General features: G+C 54.1%; 1 long non-coding RNA gene across 1 annotated transcript in view; it reads right to left on the reverse strand.

Annotated features, from left to right (window-relative positions):
• Window positions 1–1,316: 1,316 nt before the first annotated feature.
• The window catches only part of LOC143164891 (uncharacterized), a 36,137-nt gene continuing 18,404 nt past the window's right edge, over window positions 1,317–19,049 (reverse strand). Inside the window, exon 3 of the long non-coding RNA XR_012996160.1 lies at window positions 1,317–1,967. This is a non-coding gene — a long non-coding RNA (uncharacterized LOC143164891). The remainder of the gene's footprint in view (window positions 1,968–19,049) is intronic.

A 19,049-nucleotide genomic window follows, 5' to 3' on the forward strand; every position in this document is an offset into this window, starting at 1 on the left:
CTGGCCGGGGCCAGACGGCCGGGGGGGCCGCCCGGTTCTCACAGTCTGCGCCCGAGCCTGGATTCTCTGCACGTCCCGGCCGGTCCCCCCTTTGCTGCTATTCAGCACTTAATTGAACATTAATGGCAGCTGGGGATGAGGTCATTGGAGCCGGCTTTTCTCACACATTTTTCATGCAAATCCGCTAAACTCTAAACAAATTTGAATAAAACCCCCTTTGTGCGGGCCCTCCATGGTGTTTTTCCACAGGCCGCTCCGCCTGTCTCCGCACACTTCATCCGGGGAGGGGGGAGATGTGCTGTGCCGGGGGGAGAAGCGGGGAGATGAGGGGGTGGGGGGGCGTCCCTGCCCAGACCTGGAGCACCGGGCAGAGCGGTGTGTAACACCCAGAGAGGCTGTGTCCTCCGCGGAGCTCCCAAATCCGAAGCCCCTCCCCAGGATGCACATTGCACAAGCGGGGTCCCGCACTGTGCCATCACCTCCCTGTGCATCCCCTCCACAGCACCAGTTTCCCCAGTAATATCCACCAGCAACACCGGTTCCCCCATAACACCTCGATAGCACCAATCCACCCCCAGTAACGTCAGTCCCCCTGCATGTAACACCGATCCCCCACAGTAATACCAGCCCCCCAAGTAGCGTCAGTCTCCCCAGCAACCCAAATCCCTCCCAGTACCACCAGTGCCCCCAGCACCCCTTGCTGCACTGGGCAATCAAGCCCCGTTGCCTGCGAGGTGGTTTTCGGGTGCTCGCGGCCGCACAGGGTAACGGCACGCAGAGCCCCCGCCCCCCCTGCTCCGCGCCTCCGCAGCCCCCGCGCAGCCCCCATTAGCATCCCTGCACGCCCGGCCCCCTGCCCAGCCTTGAACTTGGCCATGCCGGGCTGCGCTCCTTCTGCCTGCCTGGGCTCGCACAATGCCGGCCTTGACCCATTGTTTGCTTTTTTCGGGTTTCAGCTGGGAAAGCGGCCACCTCGCGCAGCCTGCCCCGAGCACGCCGGGAGCCGGGCACAATGGGGAACCCTGCTCTGCAGGCAGAAGGGCTCCAAATCATTTGAGAGACATATTCATTATATTCTTTCACGGGGGTCTGTTTGCATTGGGTTTAGCGGTTACTTCCCAGACAGGGTTCAGACCAAATAAAGATCGTTTAGCGGCGAGGGATTCGCTCGGGCTTTCAGGGAAATGTGCCTGATGTGGGGCACGGCGCAGCCCGGCCGCTTGGCTCTCGGCTGCTCCCGCTTCCCTGTTGATTTGCCTGGGTTTATTTTGTGCCCGTTGCCTCCTCCATCCCGAGACTGCACCAAATCACACAGCTCACTTTTGCAAAAGGGAGAGTTTATTTTCAACAGTGCACGGGGCAGGGGGATTTTAATAGGAGAGAATTACAGCCAGTACGTTTCTCTTACAGGAACAGAGAGGGTGCAATAAAACAGCAGCAGGGCTGCCTGGCCCGGACAGACTCACAGTCCTCTGGGCCCTGAGCACAGCGCTGTCGGGACGGCTGCGCTCCCGCAGCTCCACACAGCCAGGGATGAAGAGCAGCAAGGGCCGAGCTCTGCTCCATGAGCAAAGCCAGGTGCTAAAAGCTCCCTCCAACCTTCACACACCCGGTATTTTGCCAGGTGAGACAGTGCCTTGCTCAGATCCCTCTGCCTAAGCACTGTGGGCCTGCTCTGGGGTATTTAGGGCACCAAAGACAACATACAGGAGTGATGCGGGATGATCCCCTGACTCCCTGTGTTGCCCTGGCTCCCTCCCCATGGCTGGACTGGCGTGATTCGAAGCGATGCAGAAACCCTCTGTGTTCTTGAGCCAAAGCTGCCTCCTCTCTGCAGCCATCGGAGAAGCAGGTCGGGACCCTCCTGGAGAAACCTGGAGACATCAGACGGCAAGTCCGGGCAGGCAGTAGCCAACTGCAAGAAGGAACTCACAGGCTTGAAAAGTCCCTTCTCCACTCACTGGGATCTAGGAAAGAAAGGAAAAAAATGGAGTGGTTATGAGCTCCGGCAGGGAAACGGTCCAGCAGCGCTTGGCTGAGAACAGACCAACTCGGCTCACTGATGGAGCGAAACTCCAACCCCCTTTCCCTCCTCACCACATGTTTCCCATGGCTACGGGCCACCTTGCCCCCTTCCCGACTGGGAAAACCGTGGTCCCCAAGACGCCGAGCTCCCCCTGCGCCCGCCTCAATCCCCTACCTCTGCCTGCCCCGCACACCGCCAGCCAGGCGAGGGCTTGCCGCTTGTCCTTCCTCCCTAGGCTTTGGGGCATGGGATTACTCTGCATGTCAGAGCCACTAAAGGCACAGCCCTCTGATGTTTTAATCTTCGTGTTAACTTTCCCTGCCCTTGGCGCCCTTGCCTGGCTGGAGAAAGTGATACTGAGCCACTGAGCTGGAGCTGAAGCTGTGACGCTCAGCGCAAGTCCCCTTCTCGGCTTTCCCTGCACCTCCTGGGTTTGCCCCACACATCTTGCACCTTGCATCAGGTTCTCCTCCCTTTTTCCTGATTTTTTTCTCCATTTCCTTTGCACTTTCCCCCTGGCGAGTGCGGATCCCCTAGCACAGCCTCCGAACCCAGTCCCATCCTTTTGCCGGCCTTCCTTTGCTTTACCTATAAACTGTTGTGCTGGAAGGAGTAAAGACTAATTCTTGAATACACTTGGATCCAGAGTGCAAAAGGAACCATCAGCTGGCTAATTTATTCTTTTTATTGCACCAAATTGTAATTTTATAAAATATTGCAAATTTTATAAAATATTTGCAAGCCCATTTTAAGAGATAAATCTTCTGTGTGGCTCTCTAATGAGCCGCCCTGGGAGTAGCCGGCATGTGATCTGCTGTAGGTCGCATCGCCACGTTCCCGGGCTGCGACTGGATGAACCACCGTAACTCTTTGAACTGTGCAAATACTTTACACTCTGGGGTCCAGGCTGCAATTTTCATGGGTATTTTTTCTCTCTCTTAAAAATAGATCTTCTGTAACCCCTTTATTGCAATATTCATAAAGCACTCGATGGAAATCCGAGGAAAATCCCTTCCCTTTCGCAACTTCGAAGCAAGCCTAAAACTTAAGAGAGGCAGAAGGCAAACCCACCCCACGTGCGTGGGGTTGGGGAAGGACCCCAGCCTGTCTCTGGAGAATTAGGGTGCTGAGAGGACAGACCCCACGCTGGCGTGTGTGTAGGCAGACCCAGGCTGCAAGAAGCCAAGGCTCAGCACTGCTTTATCCTACGTGACATTAGGAGTCACCCCCAATGCCCCCCCAAGGCTGGCAAGGATGTTGAGGTCAGGGCAGATGAGATCTGAACGGTGGCTGAGCTTGCCGCGACCTACAGAGAAACTCATCTATGGTGCAGATAGAGAGGATGCTCGCTGGTACGAGACATCAACCCAAGCCTGGAGATGACGCCCTGCCTGCCCGGCGGGTTTGCACCTTCCAGCACTTAGTCACTGAGGGCAGGAGGGGCTGGACCGACCCAGATGATTCGACATAAGTTTCAGGAAAGCCCAAACCTCCTGCACGCACTTTCTCCGCGGGCAGAGTTCAGTCTAGCGTCGCGGGTGCCTGCAAAAATAGGGCTGCACCAGGACCCGATCCCAGCCCTGCCTTCCCTCCCCAGCGCCCCGCGCAGGGAAAGCATCACGCTAAGTAGCGTGTGGATTCATTATCCCTCTCTTTTTTTTAAAAACGATGCATAAATAATTGCAATTACAGCTCAGCCTGTGCCCCAGCACTTGCTCCTGTGCCTCCCCGTACCCTTACAAAGCCAGCGCTGAGGTTTATACGCTGACAAACTGCCTCGCCATGGCTATTCTAGGTGGTGGGAAGGGCAAAAAAACCCCTCAAATAATGGCAAATGGATGCAGGACGCTCTGCCTAATCAGATTCCTATCCCCTATTGAGGCTGGGAAGGAGGGACCCCGCTCCTCCCCTGCCCTCAGCCCAGCCTCCGCTTCACCGGCTCACACGGAGAAACTTTCTGGACAATTTAATCTCGCCAGGGTGTTACTTAGAAAAACCTTTTTCACTGTCAATTTTTTTTTTGCCCTCCCTTCCTTCCCTCCCCCCCTTTTTTTTTTCTTCCCTCCCAGCCTTGATTGAATTTTGCAAGCCCCTGATATCTTTCTTTTTTGCAGGGATGCACGCTGCTTATGCAAATACCAGCCTTTCATACCGCCTCCCTGGCTCAAGCCCTCCAACTTGAATGTGACCAAAAGCTGTGCTCTCCCCTGCTAACTCCTTAGCACAATTACACCTCCATTCTGCTCCAGGGGCCCAGGGAGGGGGAAAAAAAAAATCATTTTAAACTAATAACACGTGCTGTTTGCTTTGGATAATTACAAGGGAGCTTCGGCTTCTAAGAGCTATGAAATATTCTGTTCGGCGGGGCGGGAGGGAGGCTCCGTGTTACGCCTACGCTGTGAGTTTTATCTCCTGGCGGAGATGCTCGCATGGCCTCTCGAGGCTCCCTCCATCTCGCGCTCGTCCTGTGCACCTGGGCAAGCATTTACATTTCCTACAGAGGAACTTCTTGGCGCTTTGGGCTGCGGGAGAGAGGAGAAGGCGGCTGACATTTTTCTTATCTCAAGTTACAATTTCCTGCAAGCATCAAGATAATAAAACATCGGCGATGGGCAAGCCGAGCAAAATGAATGTGTCGGCTGGCTCTCCCGCGGCAGTGTGGGGAGGACCGGGGAGAAAGGACACCCGAGGGATGCAGCCGCTCCACCGGCTCTTGTTTGCATCGCAGCTCTGCTGTTATTGTCCTCCTGCCTTGTCTGCTGGGGAAGTTTATGTGGAGGGCTTTTGCCGGGGCGAGGAGGAGGAGGAGGAGGGGAGTTTTCCCCAAAAGCACCCAGGAATCTGTCAAAAGAGGGACAGAAAAGAGAAGAAGAAGAAGAAGGGAGACAGAGAGTGGGAACGTCAAGGACCCCTGACTAATGAATAGCAAGTTTGCCCTTGAACCTCCCTGGGCTTTGCCATTCCCAGGCTCCAAACAAGGGCTGATGCATGCTTGGGCCCAGCTGCAGGGGGACCGGGCTATGGTTCATCTCAGACACTTTGACAGCCCGGGCCTTTTCCCCGCATAGCTCAGACTCGCCTAACTACTCCCCTGGCAACAGCTCAGTGCAGGAACCTGCGCTGAGGCCCTGCCTGCTGCATACAGAAGTGCGAGGAGGAGGGGAGACGCTGGGAGAAATTAGCTGGAGACCGGTTTAACCCATCAAATGCTGGGCAGGCGTCGCCAGCCCCGGCACCCTCCGCTCTGTCCCCGGCTCGGCTGGCCGGGTGCTCGCTGGCAAGCGTCCACAGCGGAGCAGGAGAGGGACAGTGATGGGTTAGATGTGCTGAGTCCCTGTGTATCGCGAATCCCATGACCTGCTGCTTCGCCAAGACCCAGCACCTTGGACCTGGTGGGGCTGGAGGTCCTCGTGGTGCCAGGGAGTAGGAGGGAGCCGAAACAGCCGGCTGGAAAAGGCCACGGGACACTGAGTGGGAAGGGCATGTCCTCTCCCCGGTGCGGTGGGGACAGGGCATCCCTCTCTGCCAGCCGAAACAAGGGCTCGGGCTGGACGAGAGAGGCATAAACTTGCCCCGGCCACTCTTTCTGCATTGCAGATCAAAGGCAAGGGACGAGCTGGCCTTAGGGGTCTGCACTGAATGGCTGGAAAAAACAGGCACGAGCACCCGGCGGCTCCAAAGCGCGACCCAGAAACGTTCCCACATCCCAGCCCCATATAAATCAAGGGGGAGAAAGGGGGGGCTCCATCCCAGCCTCTGTTTTTACAGAGCATCTTTCATGTGCAGCCCCTGAGAGAGAGGGCTTTGCCGAGCTTGTTAAGGATGGCTCCTGCGCCAGGCAGAGAGGGGGACGCACCATATGGAGAGGAGAAAAAGAAAAGGGGACACTGAAAATGGAAAATTATGCAAAGCAGGAGGAGAGGCGCTGGGGGAAAGGGGGGAGGGAGGCAGCAAGGTGGTGGGGGATGGGGAGAGGGTAGGCTGGGAAGGGAGCCCTGACGTGGGGGACACCAGCAAGCTGGCATGGGGGCAGCAGGAGGGAGAGAAGTTTCCCATGATCGGGTGCAGGACAGCCCTTGGCACCTTTGGGTGCCGTCACTGGAAGGCAGCTCTCCAGCCTGGCCTTCCCCAAGCAGGTCTGGGCATGGGGCGATGCCCGGCTGGACCACGGTGGGTGGACTCTGCATCCGGAGCCATGCCACGCCGGGAGATGCAACAAAACAGGGCCCGCGGTGACCTACTTCAGAGGTGTCCTCAGGACCTCCGTTACTATGGCAATGAGGTTGCGAGCAAACATTATGGTTTTTTTGGTCAAGATTTTTTGCTTTTAATCAATCACAAAAACCAGACTCGTGTACCCAGGTGCCAGGGGCCTTGTAAGAAATGGCCCTGAACAACAGCAACGACAGCAAGGGCCTGAAACGCCCCTGGGTCTCAGCCGCCCGCACAGTGATGGTGTACACTGGGGTGAGCTAAGGAGAATCCGAACGCAGCTGCCAGAGCTCTTCCCTTCCCCTTGGTCCCCAGAGGGTCCTGGTGCCACAGGGCGGGCTGCAGCCCCGGCATGGTGCAGGGATGCTGGGGATGCTCTGCAGGCACAGGAGGGAGAATGAACTTTCCAGTCCCTCACGTGTGTTATTGCCCAGCTTGTGCTCAAACTCCAGCATCTGGCCTAACATGGCGTTTGGAGAAATGACTCGGCCCTTCCCAACCCAACTGTGGAGCTCCTTCTTGCTCTCCTGGAAACCTTGGCCACGTCCTGGCTTCTGGGCTCAGCTCACCTTTGGGAAACCGCCCACCCTGGTAACATCACGGCTCCTCTGACCCAAAGCCACCCGGTGCCTCTGGCTTGCGGGACTCTGTGCTGGCTCCCTGTCCATGGGCCAGGACCACCTTGCACAACCTTACTGGGTCCCAGCCCCCTTCTCTAGCCCATCTTTCACCCCAGCGTGGAGAGCCATCCACTTGGTCCTGCAAAAATCCCCAAGTTTGGTGCTTGTTGCTCTGCCCCCCCTGCTTGGTCCCCTCCATCCTGTTCCTGTCTCCCTCCGTCTCTCCTCTTGATGGCTTTCATTCAGAGCAGCCGGTGCTTTTCCTTCACTCTCCTTGGCATCACCCAACACCCAGGAACACAAACTGCTCCTGGCTGCCACCTTCCCTCCCTCTCGGCCTCAGCACAGCCTTTGCTCTCACACCCATCTCTACTACGCCACCCACTTTTTAGCTCCTTCTCCCATGTGCTGCATCAGGAAACCTTCCCTCACCGCATCCCAAACGGATCGCTCCGTTAATCCTTTCTACCTTGCTTCCCTCCATTTACCATCAGTAAATTTACCATTAGCCCTCACGATCACCCTACACCCCCAAACCCACGTTTCAGGCAGGTATGGGGCAGATTCACGTGGCGCAAGTGCACGGAAATGGACTGGTACGCAGGCAAGCGTGGGACCGTGCCTGCAGAGATGGGCACACTTGCCCCAGTGTACACGTGTTCCTGCCTGCACACGCCAACACCTACATGTTCCTGCCCACGTTCCCACTGCCGGATCCAAGGCTGCAGGATCTCGAAGGGAGCTCTTGTTCTCCCCCGGCGCATGGGCATTACCTGCGCAACAGGGCTGCAGGCTGGGATTTGGGCTGTTCGGTCTTACAGTCACTAGATGAAAAAGATGCTGTGTCCATCTTCCAGTTTCTTCAAGGGCTGTGCCCTGGAGTAAGGCTATATGTGTTGGCCAGATCCTCAGTAAAGCCCTGGAATAAGCTGTAGGCACTGAAGAGGATTCATCTAAGCAGCACACAAAGAAAAATAGCAAAAAATAAAGTTCACGGGGGCACAAGAAAAACAGAGCTTCCACCCACAGAGCAGCTGTGTGGGGCTCCAGGGACAGGCAGGCAACGTGGGAGATGTTTCGGAGCTTGGTCTCAAGATGATGCATTTGCAACCGCTTCCCTTCTGCAACCAGTGGAGGTGAACTGAGCCTCCTGCCCAGCAGACACACATTTTAATCCGTGTACCTTTGGGCACAGGTACATGTCCTGAGCTGCTTTAAGGCTGGCAAGCCACCGTGGCAGAATGATGCAAAAATGAGATGTGCCTTCATGGCAGAGGAAGAAGAGGGATCTCTTCTATCCCTCGGCATCCTGACCCAGGCAAGCAACTGCCCCTCCACGAGCAAACCCAGGCGAAGGGGCTGCTTGGTGTTCTCACTGCAAATTCCCACCTGCTAAAAATGGGTGGTGTGGGGTGTGGGGGGAGCACACGGGATTCAGGGTGTCCTTTGGATCAGGCTGGCCTCAGCTGCTGTGCTGGAAGCTGAACCGTTTCCAAGGAGGATACGTCAAGAACAGCAAGTCCTGCCCAAGTGACGGTCCAAAGTGTTGGCACTTCGTCCTGATTCAACCTCGCCCCAGATTCCCGCCCCTGGCGTGCATCCAGGTTTCTTTCTCCTTGACCCATCTCCGTCAAAAGAAGTGCAGTTACAAGTCTCCGCTCTGAGTTTCTAGTCTACAAATAGAAGCAAAGCAGCCCCTGCTCCAGCGCTGAACATTTCCACTAAACCCTATTTTGATGCCTGTCCCGGCAAAAGAAACCTTTGGGGACCATGCCCCTTGTATGAGATGTTAAATATTTCAGCCTCCAGCAACACAAGACACTGATACGATATTAAACTATACAATTGCTATATGTCCCTGCATTCCTGCCCTGGCTGCAGAGCTGCACCGCGAAGGAACACCTCCAGTAAACCTTCCTCCGGATGGGGCCAGGAAGCCGGCTGCCTCGAGAGCTGGGGAACGATGTGCTTATTGGGCTGCAGAGCTGGCTCTGCCACCCCACACGGAGAAGCTGTGCCACGGGAGCTGCTAAAAGAGCATTTCATTTCCAAACAGGGCCCCAGAGACCTCTTGTGTGAGGGTCTCGATGGAGCGAGCCGGAGGAGCGCAGAATAAGGAGACACGACCCCAGGCTAAAAACAAGCCAGACCCCAGGCTTGTTGGACCTTATTGCTCTACACCAGGCTTCAGGCTGGCCTGTCCCCTTGAATCAGTGCGTATCTCCTATGCCACCACTGATGCGGAAACAGCGAATTGGGATTTCTTCACCTCCCTCTTTCTCCCGTTTCCCTCCCCTAACTCCTTTTCCGCATCATAAGCAAAGTCCTAATAAAGCTCCCATCCCCACTGCCAGCCCTGCACCATGCTCCCAGCAGAAAAGAGATGCAAAGCCACGCTTGGAATCTGATTCCCCGGCTTTAAACGCTGCTCTGCCAGCAAAGTGCGACTTGAAAGCTCCCCTGTCACAGTTACAAAGCTCCGAACAGCCCTTCCTCGGATAATCACGCTTATCTCCAGATTAAGAAAGAGAGACCTGCAGCTGAGGCTGGTCACATGGGCTGGGATGTGGGCAAATCTCTTTTAAACAATCCCCATATAGCTGTGACCTCCACCGCAGCCCAAATACACCATCCCTCGGTCCCACTCGAAAACCAGCTCTGGAGACATGACGGAGCATGCGAGAGGAGACCGCGCTGGGGAGAGCGGGGGCAGGAGGGAAACTGGGGGAAGGAGTGAGAAAGCAATGGCGAAGAGGAGGATGAGAAAGACAGAAGAAGAAATAAGTAAAGGGAGGATGTGGGAGAGGAACAGGATGTGGTGGAGAGGGAAGAAGAGTGCGTGGATAGAGGGGGAGGATGATGAAGGACAGGGAAGTCTCTGCTACTCTTCCTGCTGGGGATTAGTTGTCCCTGCACTGTCCCCAGGTTAACTCTTCCCACTCTGTCCCCGGCTGGCAGCCTAGCCCGATTACGTGACTCCAGCTGTGCCAAGCAGCCTTGGCAGGGCGAGCACGTTACCTACTTTGCTGCCATGGATTCATTAAGAGGCTTTGCTTGTGTGGGAATAGTCATCCCAACGGGGAAAGAAAAAAAAAACCCTTCTCCAGATCAACCTGGCGAGGAGCTCTGACAAAGCGGTTTCCATGGCCCTGCCTGGGGCTTGGGAGCAGAATTAAGGAGAGGCAGGGATGCGCAAACGGAAGAGGAGGGCGGAGGGGTGGGAGATCAGTGGGAAGGGGTCCCCAGCAAGGCCCCTGCTTGGGGACGAGGCACCAGCCAGGGAGGGAATTGCCAGCCCTTTGCAGGATGCTGGTCCCCGGTTCTTCTTTGTGATTAAAGGCCACCTTGCATGCGGGTCAGGCATGGACGACACATTCACCCTGTGAGCAAATGAAAGGTCTGAGCAACCGCCGAGTGATTTTTTCCAACGGCAGGTTCCCCTCTTACGTCCATGTGGGATTAATGCAATTACTTTGCAATGGAGGAGCTCTGAAATAGTCACAGATGCAGAGCACTGGGGCTGGACCTCTCTGAGGATGCCCACGATCTGCTGGCACCGACTCGGGGTTTCCAGACGCGGGGCTCGGCCACCGGCTGCAAGCTCGCCGGGAGGGACCGCAGTGCTGCCTCCCCGGCTGCTCATTATTCACCCTGCGCAATTAGGCACTGCTGATAAGTCACACGAAATTGCCTTTGTTCTCCAACTGGATGACCTGCGTTTCACGGGAGTCCCGTTTTCCTGCACATTACTCACGAATTGCCCACCATACCTACTGCTGGAACGGCAGTGAGGATTTTGGGGCACTCTTCGGGCTGGCCACGAGTGCTCCCTCGCAGATGCCCCATGCAGGTCAATGGGGAGGTGCAGCCTCACCCTGCCCATGTTCCTGGACTTCTCTGAGCACAAAGGAGAGCTGCTCCTTCCGCAGCCCGCCCTGCCTCGCCAGGGACATGTCAACTCTCCTCCAGGCAGGTGGCTTTGCTGCTCCCTGACTACTCTACCATCTCTTCATGTCACCTCCCAGCTCCCTTCCCAGCAGCAAAGCCCAGTGCAGCTGCAAAGCCGTTGGGGGAAGAGGTGTCAGCCCTTGCTCAACCCAAACCCTGCTGATGCCAATGGCCACCTCAGCTTGTTCATCATGACCTTCCTTTTCCTCCCCGGCCAGCCCACCAGAAGGAGTCTACCCCATTCTCTCCTGCTCCAACCAAGCCATCTCCCACCCAGGCTCCCTGCAGGACCAGCCCTGCACCATGGTGTGTCCGCTCCTGCTCTCCATCCCTTCACCGCCAACACCAGGACCCAAGTATGGAAGAGAAGGCAAAGCAGATGGGAGCCAGCATGAAGTTGGGTGCCACAAAACTCCACAGCAGACAAGCCGTGCTGCAGCAAAACTTCCCGAAATGACGTCCGCTTCAGAGAGGCCTTGCGCCATGTAATTCCCTGCTCTTTTGGCATCCAGCAGCTGCTCAGAAGCAGATGGGAGCACAGGGAGAAAAGACATCTTGGCCCATTCTAGAGCTTCTTCCCAGTCTGCTCAAGAAATGTACGTGGGCTCTTAAGTCTTCTTGATTTAAGGGAAAGGATGCAAAATTAATTTAGATGGGAAATTAATTAGATGTGAACCGGTGTTTACATCCCTACACGTACAATGAATTCTTGTGTGAACCTACAGAATGCAGATGGATGGATGGATGGATGGGTGGATGGATGGATGATAATAGCACTCTAGGAATGACATTATGTACTGGTCCATACGCTGGGGATGTAGAAGGCTTTTCTCTACATTGGTAATTAATAACTTTATCCTGAGCAAATGTTGATAAATCCTTTATAGCGCACATTATCTCTGTCTCCCCAACAGGAGTTCTGCATTTCCATTTGCCTGTTTCCACTGCTCCACCCCTGGCACCCACACGCTTCACTTCCCTCCCATATTTTGTAACTGGCAGCAGATTTGACTCCCTTTCTGGAGAAGCAGGTGGAGGTTCTGTTGCTGGGGCTTTGTGTGAGCAAGCATGTGTATGTGTATATACAAAGACGGATACAAATCCATTGGAAATAAATACCTTTTAAGGGACTTGAGAGAGAGACACAGGGCAGAGGAGAAGAAAGCCTACAGACCCTCAGACAGACAATCAGCAAAGACGAAGAGAAAGACCCAGTGAACCAAAAAAAGCCTCAGTTCTCTTTTAAACTCCCCACGATTTGCAACGAAAGCAGCAGATCCCATCGCTGGGAAGCCCAGCTCCACCGATGCACCAGAAGTCGCAGCAATCCTCACCCCTTCTTCCCCCAGCTCCGCACAGCTCAATTACCCCAGGCTGCCAGGCTGCACTGAGCACACCCCCGCCGCCCTGCGTCTCCCCCACCGCCGAGACAGCTTTCGCCAATGGAAGGAGTACAAATATATTCATTGGCACCTTATCAGACATGCATGCAAAACTAATTAACATGGGGAGACATGCAAGCTGCCACCCAGCCACAAATACACACCCACAAGCATGCACACACACACGCACGCATGCACAAGGCAACCCTTGTCTAGGGGGGACATTCAAAAGGCTTTGTCACTAATTTAGGCATCTGTCTCAGTCTGGTCTGGTCCTCCTGGCTAGGCTGGAGTTGTGGTTTTTTTCCCACTCTGTTTGACAATGCTGGGAACATGCCCGGAGACCCCTCATTCAAATCACCCCTTGACAATGGTCTCATTGTGTGAGCATATAGAAAAGGGAAAGGATGGGGGAGAAGATGTGGAAGGGGGGTAAGGAATTAAAATGTGAACCCAAGGAAGTGTTTACTAACACAAGCCTCGCAGCTGCCCCGTCTCTCCTCCACCCCCTTCTTCCGCCCCTGGCCGCTCCAATGGCCCAGCTTGTCCCCAGTGCGAGGCGGGCAGCAGGACGGCAGGACAGCGGGATAGCAGAGCGGGAGCAGGAGCAGGAGCAGGAGCAGGAGCAGGAGCAGGGCTGCACAGAGGTGCAGGGAGAGATGGCAGACGGGAGGGATGATGCCTCAGGGCATTCGAGTCTTCAGCAGCAGAGGGGCAGGTACGGGTTAGGGAAAAGAAGATGGAATCAGAGATGACTTGGAGAGGATTAGTGACTTAAAATGTCCTGGGAAGGACATCTTCATGGAGGAGCAAGGGATTTATTGGTACAACCACTCCAAGGCTTTCCAGGCAGGGACAAAAAGTGTTTAAACCTGGCCTCATGGATTAGAGCAAGCGAGCAGACTCGCCGTGCGGTTTGGACTGCTCTCTTTGGTGCTGCTGCCAGACACGCTACAGTGTGAGAAGAAAGGGAAGGAGCAGCGGGGTGTCGGGGCTGGGGGCTCAGGGAACAGACCAGACTCCCTTCAGGACCCGACTGTCTGCCTATCACTAGTTATTAAATATCAGGAGAAAAAAAACAGGAAAAAATGCTCCCAATGCCCTGACCACCCCCCAGCCACGCCTGGGGAAGGAAATAGAGAAGGTGCAGATGGGGGGTGGTAGCCCCAAGCCCCACCACGCTTGGCTGGCCTCGGCAGACACCGTTCAGCTGGAAATGCCCACGAGTCAGCAAAGCAAAGAGAACAGGAGCTGGGGAGGGGAAGAAGATGATGACAACGTTTTCCATATATGCAAATGCATCCGCACAAGATACCCAGAGGGAGACAAAACAAAGAGACCTCAAAGAGGCTGGCTCCGAGACCCGCACAAAGCCAGATACCTCCGTACACCTATGGTGCTTGCACATGAAGACCTGCGCAACACGAGATGCGATGCTGCCCTGAGGTTCCCCCCATCTGAGCAGATATCAGCCCAAAGAAAGCCTCGCTGAAGAGCCCAGCAAAAGCTGCAAACACAAATGCCACAATCCCACGTCCTCCTACACAAACAGATGCACCTTAGCAGTAAGAAACTATTCCTGATCATCAGCTTAGTCAGAGAAGAGAAAAGCTGTGATGCAAACCCAAAAAAGCCCTGCCTCGGTGTGGCAGAGGTAGCCCAGCTCCCCCGGCATTGCTCCTGCGGCCAGATCCACCACCTGGATCTTTGTTTGGTTTCCATAAGAGGAAAGCTAAGAGATTTCTGGACATCGCTATAAACAAGGCAGGGCAAAACGTCACACAAACCCAAGAACATGCATGACGGCAAAACATTTCCTTCCCACAACCACTGCGACAAAATGAAAGTCACTTGTGCAAACATTACTGTTTAAAAAAGGGAAGCTACTGCCAAGTAAGCAAATCCGTGCTTTTTATCTAAACAAGTGGTTGTGAGCAGTTTTATTGCCACATTCCTCTGCCCCAATACACAGGGATAAGCACCTGACATCCAGCGACACGTAGGGACTCGGGGACAGAGCTGTGGTTTTAATAGGGCAATGCAGACACCGAATGAAATAAAACCCTACAGAGATCAGCTTGCCAGGGCTCAAGGCTGAGAAAAGCTATTTGACGGTAAAGAGAAACAAGGACACTCATGATTCTGCTCTCATTTCCATGCTGTAAATTTGGGCAGCTTTTACTGAATGCAATTAAATCCTCACTTAGGATTTAACCTGGTGAATCCAAGGGCGGACCTCGGTACAAGACCCACCTCTGGGCTCTTCCCCTTGACTTGCTCTGCGGAGGTCAGCAGGAGCTGTGAAAAAGTTGAGTGAAAAAGCAGAGGGATTCATAGCTCCCAGCCAACGTGGCCATTTCGAAGCCCCCTCAAGCTTTGTCTCGGCTGTTCTTTCCTTCACCGGTGATTTGCCGCTTTGCTCATGGAGCCTTGGCTGCAGGGGAAAGTCAGTACCAGGCTTGTAAGCACAAAGACTCAAGGGTATTTGGCAATCTTCTTCCCTTTACCTCTAATGGGAGCTGAAGACCTCAGCAATCCTTCAACACACCTATTCCCTGCCCCTGGGGGCTGATCCTTCCTTTCCGATACCCCAAGGGGGTGTGTAGATTCTATACAAGACCCTTGCAAGAAACCACGTGAGACCCTCTGTTATTAATACCTATTTGACTATTCTTTAAATTTTACCTTATTCTAAGACAGTGCATTTCAAAGGCTCTTTTGCTCACCAGCACAGTTTAACACTCCGGGTTTCACAAGCAACAAGTGATAAAACTCTTCACCTACTTGCACCACATAGGTAAGGTCACCCTGGACTGTGACCTTAAATCTATACATGCCTTTCCCCTCAGAAGCTGAGAGGTGTAAATCTCAACGTCTCATTAAACAGCTCTGCAGATCACTCAGAACAGATTGCCTCACAACATAACTTTTCAGCTGGTCACTACCCACAAGCGGATGATTTTACATGACATTTATTCATGCAAATTGCAGAGGCCGTAGTCTGGTTACCCAGCAAGAGCGTAAAAAATTACAGTTTAGATGCATAAATGCTGGCACCATCATAGAAGGCATGATGAGACTGGAAACACATCCCTGGGTTTCAAATGCACTGCAACAAAACTTAGAGCGAGTCCTCATCAGATGGGGGTTTATCAGGAACGACCCCCCCGACATGACCCAGGGGAGGCAGAGAAGGGCACGTGCAAGGCTGCAGGGGCTATGGAGAAATGAACTTCTCCCGCTGCATGTGCAGGAACCTGCCATGGGGAGAGCACACGCGACATTTTACGTCACTCACAAAGCCTACCCTGTCCAATAAAGTGGGGAAGTAAAACAAAGCATGAAATCCAGGCATAAATTAGCATCCCTCTAGTCTAGCTTTATTTGTGCTGCTGCTGCTGTGGATTAGCATCTAGCTGGCTGACAGGCTGATAGGCAGACAGAAACAGGGAGAAATAAAAAAGAAAAAATAATCAGTGGGTGTCTTTTTTTCCCTATGGTTCCTGGGATGTCTGCTGTCAAAGTGCAGACAGTGTTCATCCCTTTAGGACCAGAATTTTTCCATCGTCCTGGGAGAGCAATAGGCTCTGCAGGAAAGCAAATCCCCCCGAGACATTTGTGCCTGCGCCCTGCAAAGCTGGCACCCGTCGTCTGACTGTGCGAACCCATCACATCCACAGCCGGCATCCCTCCAGCATCCTCAGCATCACTCCAGCAGTGTTTCCAGAGAGCCACAGAGCCCTGGGAGCAGTTACGGTGTGGGACTAGGAGACCTTGAGGATGGCATCTCGCCGCAGGCACGCATGGAGGGCAGACCCCCCAGGATTAGCTCTGGATCATGTTCACCAGCGCTCAGGGCAGCTGATTCCTTCACTGCTCGCAGCCACGGCCGGGTTTGGTACCTGATCCCAGATGACATGACCGGGATCTCACGCCGGCATCTCCTCTCAGTTTGTGTCAGAAATGTGTCACTGCCAGCTCCTCGGGCAGGGGGACCTGCAGAGAGCGTCCGTCGGGCTGTCACGCAGCCTCCCGTTCCTCAGGGCTGCATGGCAAAATGAGTGGTCATCACCAGAGACATCTCTTCTCTCTGGGCTCGCGCCCACCCGCCCTTTCCAAGCACAGCCACAAAGGGACAACGCTAAAGAGGTGCCAGTCCTGATGGCCACCACCCCAGTCCTTCCCAAACCAGACAGCCCAGCCAAAGGACATGTTGCTGCCCTAGCAACTTCAGGCAGAAGAGGGGAGCTGGGATGCTCAGCAAGGACGATATCAACGTGGCACTCTTGCCCAAACTGGGGGAACAACAACAGCAACCTTGACTGTGTTCAAAACAAACTGCAAAACCCATTTCCACTCTCACTGAGCCATTCACAGGTTGGTTGGGTTCTCAAGTCACAAGAGATCTCTAGTTCCTGCCTGTCACTTAAGAAGCCAAACAGAGAGCTCAGTTTTTAGGCTATGGAAAGCAAATTTTCAGCCGTTTTCAAAGGTGGCCTAGAAAACACAGACTAATTCTGCATAGCCATAAAGCGAGTCCCTCAGGAGCACAGCGCACAGTTCAAACACCCCTGTCTCCCTCTGCCTGCCAGCTGACACTTACTGAGTGGGTCTGATCAGAGGACGCAGGTGTGAAAATTCCCCAGGATGTAGTGAATCCCTCCTCGGCAGAGTCCATGCAGCTCTCGGCCCCACATTCAAGTGCTCTGGCCCCGTTGAGCACTGGTGCCAGCAATCCCAGGCTGACCCCAGTGGCTGGGCTCTGCCTTTGCAGCAGGGAGCAGGCAAAACCTTGCATGCAGCAGGCATCTGTGGCCGGCTCTGCATGCCCCATGCCAAAATGGGACAGCACAGGCAGCTCTTCCCCAAAGGAGGCACAAGGGCACTCCGCAGGGCTTGGGAGGCAGCCGCTGCTGGCAATAGCCAAAGCAGAGGGGGTGTATCCCTATTCTTCCAGCCATGCCTCCCCCAGCATGCATGGCCCAAGGCTGGAATAAGGCACATCATCACCATCCTCATCCCACTGCACACAGCAAAACAGTCCCCTCCACACCCACACACCCACAGAGGCATCTATGGGAACATCCTGTGGTATCAGCAGGGTGGCTTCTTCTAGGGGCTAGGAAGGAAGGGGAGAAGGATGAAGACAGTGCAGAAACCTGAGCCTTTGTTTCCCAGCACTCAGCCATGTTGCACGCTGTCGATTAGGTACTGGAGACCAGCCACTTCCTACCATTCCCTCAAGCTCTTGCAGCAATAGCAGGCACTCCTTTAACCTCTGGCATTTGGGGATGGAAGGAGGCAGAAGCCAGTCAGAGCCTACAGAAATGCAGCGAGCCACAGGAAAGATCTCCCCTTTGCAAGGAAACAGTCCCCTAATGGGCTCCCCAGCCAGCGCTTATCTACGTGAACCATTTGTTTCCTCCCCAAGCTCTCAGCTTGCTCTGCCACATCACCCATCTACCTCATTGCAAGCAAAATGAGTTTGATGGGTCCCAGCCTAGCACCCACTCATGAGCCCTCTGTATTTCTACTCTGCTCCTCAGTGCCACGCCATCAGGAAGCCCAGCCTGGGCACGGTGCAGGACCACAACTGCTTTAAACGTTTGTACAAGTCCAGACTCGTGCATGCAGTTTGCCCTTTGTTTTGGAGAGCTCCAGTACACTTCTGCATAAGATATATTAAAATTTACACTGGTTACAGCACATTCAGCCAAGTGGCCACTGGGGCCAGGGTGATGCCTATGAAATGTATCACAAACGGACTGAAGGAGCACATTCCCCTGAGACACTGGTCCGAGTGGCAACTTGGGACATGTCTGCAGCAGCCTGGGGAGATCCTGCACGGTCCCATGAGGACACCACAGAGACAGCATCTCCTCCTCTGGCTCTTAAGCAGAGTCTCCCACAGCGCTGCACATAGTACATGACCTCTCAGTTAAAGCAAGGACCAAATAAATCTTAAAAGACATTTTTTCCCCAAGTCCTGGCAGTGGGGAAGTCAAATGCCGTTTTGCAAGCTGTCCCCAGAGCGAGACAGACCCGTACATGTTCACAGGCATAGCCAGCCTGCGTCCATACAGCCTTGTCCCCGCCACCTCCACAAGCACGTACACAGATGTGCATCCCTCACTTGGTCTCTTACGGAACAGGGTGCCACGGACCAAGGTCACCAATTATTACCTTCCAGAGGCTGAAGCACACACCACAGACCTTTGCTTCCAAGTTTCTCTGTGCCCAGGGCCATATGACAGTGGCTGGGACCACTCCTGAGAGTCATCAGTAAGTACATCTAGTGGCTTAAACAGGACCCAAGCCAGCCACCATCCAAGCCAATGTAATCCATGATACTTTGAGTTGTCGGGCTCTCTTTCACTCCCTGTTCAGTGTTACACAGCATCCTAGACTGTCAGCCTTGAGCTTTGAATACCAGGAGTCTGGATCCCCAAAATTGCTAAGCCTGACTCCAAAAAAACAAGTATTTGGAGGGATTTTTTTCAGACCGGTTAATGCCTAAATCCTATGAGATCTTTGACTTGTTTCCAGAGTTTTCCCTGCAATGATAATGTCCCCAAATACATTCCCTGTTAGCATCATTTTGTTACTTTTAAGTGAGAAACGAGACTTTCAAACAGCCCTTGATTACAGTTGCTGGGGGTTTGCAACAGACACCCCAAATACCAAGCTTTGAACTAAAACTCCTGTGAGTCACTCTGGTCCAGCCTTGCCAGCTGCTCTTCCACCCAAAAGGCGCCTGCCCTTGCGAGCAGGATAGTAGAAGAAGGGAGGAAAGCTGGAAAACAGCCATTTCTGGAACTACGAATTAAATCAGGAGGAACAGCCCCAAAAGCCTCCCCTAGC

The sequence above is a fragment of the Aptenodytes patagonicus genome, chromosome 10 (assembly GCF_965638725.1).
Source record: "Aptenodytes patagonicus chromosome 10, bAptPat1.pri.cur, whole genome shotgun sequence".
NCBI lineage: Eukaryota > Metazoa > Chordata > Aves > Sphenisciformes > Spheniscidae > Aptenodytes > Aptenodytes patagonicus.